The 10068-nt window shown below is 35.2% G+C and overlaps 2 long non-coding RNA genes across 2 annotated transcripts; one reads left to right on the top strand and one right to left on the bottom strand.

Moving 5' to 3' along the window:
• The first annotated feature begins 6795 nt into the window (after positions 1-6795).
• LOC128241494 (uncharacterized) lies at positions 6796-7965 on the top strand. Its single transcript, XR_008262379.1, has 3 exons — positions 6796-6863; positions 7063-7215; positions 7851-7965. It is a non-coding gene; the product is annotated as an uncharacterized LOC128241494 (long non-coding RNA).
• LOC128241493 (uncharacterized) lies at positions 7354-9258 on the bottom strand. Its single transcript, XR_008262378.1, has 3 exons — positions 8913-9258; positions 8169-8570; positions 7354-7947 (listed from the first exon to the last, which is right to left on the bottom strand). It is a non-coding gene; the product is annotated as an uncharacterized LOC128241493 (long non-coding RNA).
• Between the last annotated feature and the right edge of the window lie 810 nt (positions 9259-10068).

Genomic DNA, 10068 nt, shown 5'->3' with positions numbered 1-10068 from the left:
TATAATATGTTTGTTTCATTTAAGGCTTTTGTGTGTTTTAGGGCTGTTTCAGACCATTCCTGATATCGTATTTTCATATAAACCCTGCAATCATAATTGCATACCTCTTTGCAAAAGAATAATAAACATTCACGGAAATTAAACAGTAACGGAATTTTTTGAATTTTTCTCAACATAAGAAGAGACTTTTGTATTTTGGCCCAGCTAATGTTATTATATTGTTGACTAACATAAGCTTACAAGCAAATTAACAGGCAGAATAGATAAAGAAAAGATGAGCATGTAGTCTTGTTTTGCATACAGAAGTAAGGGGCTTAGCTAGCCCTTTATATGTGGATTCATAATTGCTAGGTGGGTCTCGGGGCATGCCCCCTCAGAATATTTTGAAAAACATGGTGCATTCTGGGCGTTCTGAGGTGCTTTATTTTGTACTGGAAAATAAAAATGACATTTAAAGGATCATGTAGTCAAGTACGCATACTGCAACTTTGGCTGATTTTTTTAATGTTTTTATCAAAATCATGTGGATTCATCCGCATACTAGTGTTATATGCAGCTTCACGCCTGGTATCTCAGACAGACATTTTTAGGCTTATGTAGATGTTTGCAAGGCAAGGCTTGGCAAACCAAAGCGCCTGTCTCATTATATTGGTTTCAAAGTGCTTTTGCATGTTGTTTGCAATTGTGCATTTTGCGCGACTGGTAAATATCTGCAATATAAAAACTTAAAATTCATTGATGCCTAGGTGACCAAATTTCAAAAAAATTCATTTCATTTGTCAAACATTGTGCCCCAAAAGCACATTTCACATAAGTATGTAGTTTCTTTACTTAAGGTCTATTATACTGTAATATAAAATATATTTAAAAACAGTAATTCTGGTAATTTTATTGCAAAATTTGACAAAGTAATTTGCAAAATGCAGAAATTTTCAATTTTTTTCTAACAAATTTACCTAAAAATTATATTTTACAAAATACATAGTTTGTATATTTCAAGTATCTTATAATGTTATATAATATCTGTTTTAAAAAGTTATTTTGGTAATTTTATTGCAAAATTTGGCAGAGTTGATGCTTAAAGTCCAGAAATTCTCATTTTCATTTAACTTTTAAAACATTTTGCCCAAAAATTATATTTTGTACAATGTGATTGTATTATACTTATAGTATATTAAATGTGGTGTCTGATATAACACAAAACCAACAAAAAAAATCTAAGCATTTTTCTCCCATTTTTCATTTTCACTGGACAAAGAATAAATAGAGGTGATGAGGTGTTGAAACTCTGCTTCAACACCTCTCTATTCAAATAGAGAATAGTGCACGTCACCACCATGTATATAGACTATAACAGGGGTTCATATCTACAGATAGAGAATAGTCCACGCTACCACAATGTATATAGACTATAACAGAGGAGTTGAAGTAAAGTTTCAAAATCTACATTGCATAGAGAACAGAGGTGTTGAAGCACTGCTTCAACACCTCTGAGAATGAATAGAGTATAGCGCACGCTACCACAATGTATATAGACTATAACAGAGGAGTTGAAGTAAATCTTCATAATCTCTGGCTGTATACATTGCATAGAGAACAGGGGTGTTGAAGCACTGCTTCAACACCTCTGAGAATGAATACAGTGCATGCTACCACAATGTATATAGACTATAACAGAGGAGTTGAAGTAAATCTTCATAATCTCCGGCTGTATACATTGTATAGAGAACAGGGGTGTTGAAGCACCGCTTCAACACCTCTTGACAATGAATAGAGTATAGTGCACGCTTCCACAATGTATATAGACTATAACAGAGGAGTTGAAGTAAATCTTCAAAATCTCTGGCTGTATACATTGTATAGAGAACAGGGGTGTTGAAGCACTGCTTCAACACCTCTTGACAATGAATAGAGTATAGTGCACGCTTCCACAATGTATATAGACTATAACAGAGGAGTTGAAGTAAATCTTCAAAATCTCTGGCTGTATACATTGTATAGAGAACAGGGGTGTTGAAGCACTGCTTCAACACCTCTGAGAATGAATAGAATATATACCGTGCACAGTATATACTGGTATAGAATATAACACCAGTGTATGTACTGTCACGGTGTATCGTGCATATCCATATAGTGTATAGAGTCTATGCACTGTGTTGATAAAAGATATCAATCTCAACTTGGTCTTAGCATTCTAGATTTAATATTTTTTTCTAGATTCAAATAATTCACTGTTTGAAGCACTAGTCCAAATAATAGTAACTTGACTGATCATTTTACAAATTTCGAAATGACATATCCTTCACTACATTTTTTTTGTACCAAAAATGGGTAGTTAATTCTATCAGGATTCTGGGTTATAGCATCTTTCAATGATAAAATGTCATTAAAACAAGAATTATTATCAGATAATGATATTAAATATGAGTTATGTACACAAAGAATAAAATCCGACAAATTATTATGAGTTTGATGAGTGTTTATCTTCATTTCAAAACATAATGATATAAACTGTTATATATGAAGAGCACCTGCACGGCTGGAGTGCATAGATTAACAACAATCAGAGCCTTTTGGCCATGGCCGAGTTGTTACGATTATATATACAAGGTGACTGGTCTATCTCGAAGTTTACCTTGATGGTCGAGTTGTGGTTAAATGCATTAAATGCTTGTTTTGTGAAAAAATCTTTGCACTTGCACATGGTAAAAACTAAAATACAAATATAAACATTTAATATCTATTTCAAACATATTATAATTATCTAACTACAATTTCAATACCTTTCAACCCCCACCCTGTTTTGCACAAACCCGATAAGACGTAAGGGATCAGAAAATTCCCATAAACAGTACACTCCATGTGGAACTACCACTTTCTGTTTTCCACCATGGATTTTCGTTATTGCTGACATGACATCCAATTTATCTAAATCGGCTTTCCTTGTTGTTTTCACTCGTTCACCCACTGAGGCTTAACAGTGGACTGTATAATTACAATCGTCGCGTAACTCGGGAGTGAAAACACCACGAAACCCTAAGGAAACCAATAAGAATGTCCTACTGAACATGTAGCTGATTTTGTGTAATTAATTTAAATACTGTTCTGTAATGTGTTGTTTTAATGTTTTTCAGACTTACTTTCACATAATAGGACTTGTAATCCTTTGACGACTTGTAATCCTTTGACGGAGCAAAATTTGCAATATATGTAGATGTCAATTTTTGACCCATATCTTACTCATTTGACTTTAGTCCCAGTTACTTAAAGTAATGTAAACATTTTGTTTGCTATGTATATTCAATTAATTTCTTTTAACTTTTTTACATTAAAATCTCCAGTTAGATAAAAAAAAAATATGCATTTTTCGCAATAACAGACATGCCAGATAACCAAAAGTAGTCTAAATTCAGTGCACAATACGTCACTACGAAATTTGCGTATCACGTGACTTCCACATTGATAAAAATACTAGATTGAGTTTTAAACTAATAATTTTACTAACTAAGAAGTAATGGTTTCAATATCATACTATCATACTACAAAATCATACTAACACCGTAACTTTGCTGAATTATATTCATTTAGAGAAGGAAATAGATTACGACAATATCTTCATACAGATGTAGATTGTTTTATTGAATATGTCTTCTTTCTTTCTTCACGAGAAAAAAAGGATTTTGATAAACAGAATAGCTATTAATTGCATATGTCATTATTTATTTTCAATAGTAGCAAGGTAGTTGCAAACCATACAACTCAGAAGTCCGCTTTGAGGCCAATAAAACAACACGACACAATCACCGGCCATACTGGCAATAAAACCCTCGTCGGAAAAAGAGCAACTCGGCGGAAAAAGAGAAACTCGGCAACTCGGCGGATTTTAGCGATGAAAGTGGACAACTACTCGGCTATCTGCGATAAATTAAAAACCCTCGGAGTGACCAAGGAAAGTGGTAGTTACACATGAAGTGTACTATAACACGTCTTTTTTTTTTAGAATATTGAAGCACATAGTTCTTTTTTGATGGTTGATACGTTTCAGATTAAACAACAATAAAAAATGCAAAATAATTTTAGTGAATTATCAACTCTGACTTGAAAGTAGCATGAAAACGTTACGGTGAAGGATTTGCCATATCATTTTATTTTAAATCGTAAAATGTCCGTCAACGCACAAATGTTTGGACTAAGAGCGCTAGACGTACCTTCGGTGTCCAAAAATCGATCACTTCCTGGCAGCTCATTTCTGGATTGTCTCCATCTAAATTTAACATTTTTGGCTCATACATTGATGTCATTTTTGCTTCGACGAATGTTAAAGCAGTAACACTTAATGCAGGTCGTTTTTTTGTAGAGGAACGGGTTCGAAGTAACATTCAATTTCATTTCCGCATAATCGCCGCCATATTGTATGACTTTAACAACTACACCCAATAGTACAGAACAACAATAGGCATAACGTTGACACATTGTGATAGTTATAATCCGAATAAAAAACACAAACAAATACAATAGTTTGATTGCCGCTGAAAAACAATCATTTGAAACAGATAAGCTATTTAACAAAATATTACATGACATGAACTCTTTAACCGCGTATGATTTATTTCTGAATAGCTTTCATTCATAAAATATGTTCTTCGCCGGGTCAGTCGGGGTCAGTCTTGAATGCCGGGATATATGTGACGTCACACGGGTTGCAAACATGTGGCGTAGCTTACTATTGGTTATAGGGAAAATGACTTCGTATGTAAATGCTTTGTTTTCATTGTTTTGTTCAATAACACTCATCAAATTGCAAATACAACTATTCTAAGAGTACCACGCAATGTTTTGTCATGAAAAATGCAATAACGCGTCAAATACACATAAGCAAGTAATTGACACCCCACATCCACGTAAGTAGTTCTGTTGCTACGCAGGTGGTGTGTATTAATATATTCATGTTCAATATGTCGTGTCAGGCGACTAGTCGCGTTTCTGAAATACTGCTCTCTACAGTGTAATGTCTAAAAACCAATCCTGAAGCCATTTACCGTGACGCAGCAGCCTTTTAAGAAGAAAGCTCGTCGAACCCAGTAGGTTTTCCAAAAACACGATGGATCACGCGCCCACAGACGATGCTTTTTAAGGGTCTTATATCTACCATAGCAGCTCTTCCAAAAGCAGATGACTTTCTTCATATTATCAAAACAATTGTTCGACAGCAATTGGTCTATAATTGAGAAAGAAAATGAGGCAGACATTGAACATTATGGTTATTTATTCGACCTCTAGCAGAAAATAAATTGCACAGTAATCTGCATTAGCTCTATAGCCTGGCATCTATCTACAGAAAATCAGTACATAACGAAAATGACAAAGCAAATATTTTGGGCGGAATAACAGCAACGTTGCAGACGAGTGTTGCAGTTAACATGGTCATTCTCATTCAAATTTTAGTACTATGAGCACACACTATTTTGACGCTTACGGGAGTGGTACTTAGGTTAATGAACATTTCGAACTCATACCTATTTAAAGATTACAATGTAACATGTACATACCGTGGTATTGCTTACAGGGTGCAAATATCCACACACAATGTTTCTGAAGGTTATAAGATAACACATTTAAACGTTCTGAAAATTTGAATTGATAAACCTACATTACTTAAAATCACAGGACGAAGTTTATGTTATATTTTGCAATAATCAACCATATGAGTAATTGATCGTATTGAGATCAAAAGGTCTTTGATTATCATATTTTGCTATTCAAATGATATTGAAACGCTTCGTGTCTTATATGCAGCCAGCCATATCAAGTTTAAGTTAATTACGAAAAGGTTCTTTAATTATATTTTAGAATTGTTATAAGTTTATGGGTGATTAAAGCCATACTTATACTAATAAAATATTTTTAAGATATACAGGTTTAAGTTTAAACAAATGATTATCTTGGTTATATTACGTGAAAAATACTTGTGATATACGCACAAAACACATTAAACACGACAAAATTGAGAAGGAAGCTATGCAGCGTATACTTTGTCTCGCTTCTGTCACTCTTAAAAGATTCGTATACCGTTGAAAATGCTGTAATGACTTGTACAATATAATTATAATTATTTAATTATCGTTCTGTGATACAAATACCTCTTCAGCGTCATTTAATAAAGCACATTAATTTACAATGCCTCTTGACGGGTACTCTATATTTCTCTAATCTTTCCGGCGGATGCCTATCGCGCTGTGGATAACGACGATATGGGGCAGTTCATTATTACTACGAACATCTGGGGCTAATTGACCTAACGACAGGATTTGATTGACAGGTCCTATCAGCCAATCAGAATGTAGGGCTGATAAGCCGTGTTGCTATCCGCCATTTTGTCCGTCAAACTGACCAGAGTCCGTCATATACATGCGCTGGCAATTCCTCGCCTTTTTAAGTATTATGGTAAAAAGGTGTTGTCATGGCACTTGTAATTCGGATACAAGGTAGCCAGGCCGACTAAAGATGGCTTCCAATTCGTTCCGTATTCGAAACCAGCGAGTTATTTAGAAAAATGCAAGTGCTGTATCAGACTCTGTGGAAGACCTCATCAACAGCTGAACTTGGAAATTTTGAAACATCGTTCAAAGGCGAAACATCTATACGTCTGTACAAAAGTATTTTTTTTGAACAAAACTACTTATTTCAATCCTCTCAAAATTTATTTAATACTGAAATTGTCCGTGCATGACCTAAATAAGTGTTACTATTTTTAAACTATAAACATCGTACATTTATGCTTTGGCTTGTGTTGTCAAATCGGCATTAATGGCTATTTAATATCCGGTTCAACATGGACACGATTGATTTCATTCAAGATAGAGGTATTTTTGTTGATACCGTTATGTAGTTTTTATAAACTGCTTTGCTTTCAAAGTAAATCAGGAAATATCGTACAACTAAATTTTTGTCCGAACCATCGCATGCTTCCGAATCTCATCTACTCGTATGGTTCCTATGTAAACAATGGCTTTTCTAGCTGTCATTCAGACACATTTCATAGATTTCTTATTTTCATATCAGCACTTTGCCGACGGGAAATCCAATCAAGAAAACCCTGACCCTCAAGCAGCTACTGTATTTGACCAGCTCACACCAGCCAGGCCTCCTCCAAAACTCAGATAAATATTTGAGCCACCAAAACAAAACGAGAACAGATCGGTCTGAATCGTTAAGGTATTATTTTCTGTATACCAGTAAAACAATTTATTTCACTGTACATTTAAATCAATTATTATGTTCATTAGAACTTGATTCTGCCAAACATGTGCTGTAAAGACTTAGACTTATTATGAATAAAGAACAAGTCAAACATGTACATATTTTCATTGTTATTCTTATATTTTGGGCAATTTACAATAATCTACAATATTTAATGATAGTTCATCCAATGTTCAGAGTCTGGATCACATGCACACTCGATTAACAGTATTCTTAAAGTTGCACTCTCACAGAATTCTAGTTTGACACTTTTTGTCTCAGAATCGGCTTATTTTGGCATTCTTTAAATTAAGACCTAATATATAAATCACAAAGCAAACTTCTCCGAGCCAAAATATGATAAATGCAATCGAATCCTGTGTAAGTTGTCAAATGGATCAATCTGTGAAAGTGCAGCTTTAACAGTGAAAAATAACTTCTGCTAATGCTATATATTTTAAAATATATTTGCCATTGCAATAAAGAGATATTCACCTACAATATCATACATAAACACCAAAGAAATATCAAAGTTTAAGTAATGTTTGCAAAACAACAATGTATTTAATAAATCTGATATTAAATATGCAACAACTGGTGTTATACTCCAGAACTGAAGCTAACATCATAGAGGTACATCCTTCCAAGAATCCATCAAAACAACATGCTGAACAACTTCAAGAACTCTCTTCAAAAGACCACACTTTCCTGAAATAAATAAAAGATGCCAATATTAAAATAAATCAGTTACATGTATTGTTAAATATTTTAATACTAGCTGTAAATGCTACTGCCTTTGATGTTTGCTTTCAACATGTATATCATAATGAAATATTGACAAGATAATAGCTAATGTTTTGTGGTTGTTGTTTTTCTCTGAACAAATAGTCCATTACTTTTGTACAAAGGTAAAACCAAATGGGTCCTACCGATTATTTGTAAAACTTGTCATCACTGGTTTTCTCTTGCGGTTGACATTGCCTGGACTGGCAAATATCATGTGTGTGTGTGGGGGGGGGCGGTTTCCGGTCTTATGCTAGGTCCCCTGTGGCGGTAGGCTTGTTGAAGACAATAATAAGGGGACTTCCTTATCTCCATCAATCAGAATACTTTAATGGTGTCAACGGTAAATAGCAGGAGAACCTCCACCAGCCTTAACCGGTAAATGGGGGGAGGGTAGTGTGTGTGGGTTAGAACCAGCTGCCCGGTCAGCTTAGTTGGTTAGAGTGCCGGGCGGTTCTGGTGGTTGTGAGTTCGAGCCCCACACCGGGGGCACTTTTCCTCCCAGGTCTACTTTTACAGCCAGAGTGTGTGAACATGTTCCACAATTTCTGTAAGAACAAAAATCAAAGCATGTGAATGTTTGAGCAATGCAAAAGTTACAGATTGGTATCACCCACGATTGTCACTTGTCAACTATTACATTATTATTCATAAGGGAGAGTGTTCAATCGCTTAGAACTGAAACTTTTTATGCATAACTCCAATAAACCATTTCTGCTCATACTATCGAATACAAGGTTATACTGTATAGCTGGCATGTAACTGTTATTTAATGTCACTTCCGGGTTCCCCATTCGGGCCATTTATGATTTACTCATATTGTGCGATGATTTAATCTGTGTTCTAACAATACTGTAAGAAGGACCGGTGTTATTAAAAGTTAAACTTACCCTTGTTTTCATTTACAGTATGCGTCACACACACGCTTTTCCTTTGTATCGATGTCAATATTGACAACATGGCGGCTATCCGGTTTTCTCTGATTGGATAGATTTCACCCCGTAAATGTTAGATATCGTCATTTTCTAAAGATATATCGAGCCTTCCGATGTAGCAGCCAGTTACAAATTCCTTTGAATTCTATTTTTTCGCATTGTAATTTCACATTTATGATAATTTGTCAGGAATATCGGAAAGCGAAACGACACGAGACGCCATTACTTCCTCGTTTGTTTGACGGACATAGACAGAGTTCGCTCCCTTGATATCAGGGGGCGTGGCTTAGAAGCCGCTGTCGTAAGGTCAATTGCTCTGAATGTTATTTATCAGGTAGTGTATTGAAATACCGCTGACCGCGAGTTAAAGGCGTTGATCCTGTTAACTCTGGTATCTCAGTTTGAGCCTGACTTTGTTCTAATTCGGGCCGTAACTGATCAATGTGTCGATTCCAAGTGGCTTTTCCAACACGTACTTTATACATCAAATACATCAAGGGGGCATCCCTTAATACCACAGTCCCTTTAACCCATTTCTCTTTCACGCTCGACTTTTAATCGCGCTAGTAGGCTTTGACCTTACTCAAGCTCCCTTAATGTTTGTTTTCCTGCTAATGAAAATTTCATTTGTTTGTCTTGAACACATTGCTTTGTGTCCGGCTTGAGCCAATCGAGCCTAGTCCTATTTTTTCGACTGAAAAATAGTTTGGACGGTGTTTCGTTTGTGATGGAATGCACAGCTGTGCGGTACGATAATAGAATATTACTGAGTTTCAAGCCGAAATCGTCAGTTTCGCCATCCATAGCTCGCATAGCAGATTTAAATGTAGCATTGAACCTTCCATCGAGACCATTTGTCGATGGTCTTGCCGGGGCTGTTTTAATATACGTTATGAAATTACTTTGCATAATTTTTAATTACTATCAGAAATGAATTGAGGTCAATTGTCTGTAACGCTTTGTTTCGGAAGAATGCATCTTGAGAATATAATTCGCAATTCATTTATCGTGCGTTCGGCAGTAGTCGATTTCATTTCTATAACTTCTAGCCATTTACTATGTGCATCGACAAATTACCATAAACATTCGTCCTAAAAATAGAAAGCAAAAT

This window comes from Mya arenaria, chromosome 7 (assembly GCF_026914265.1).
Source record: "Mya arenaria isolate MELC-2E11 chromosome 7, ASM2691426v1".
In the NCBI taxonomy this organism is placed as follows: Eukaryota; Metazoa; Mollusca; class Bivalvia; order Myida; family Myidae; genus Mya; species Mya arenaria.
This window is presented reverse-complemented; position numbering and strand designations above follow the sequence as displayed.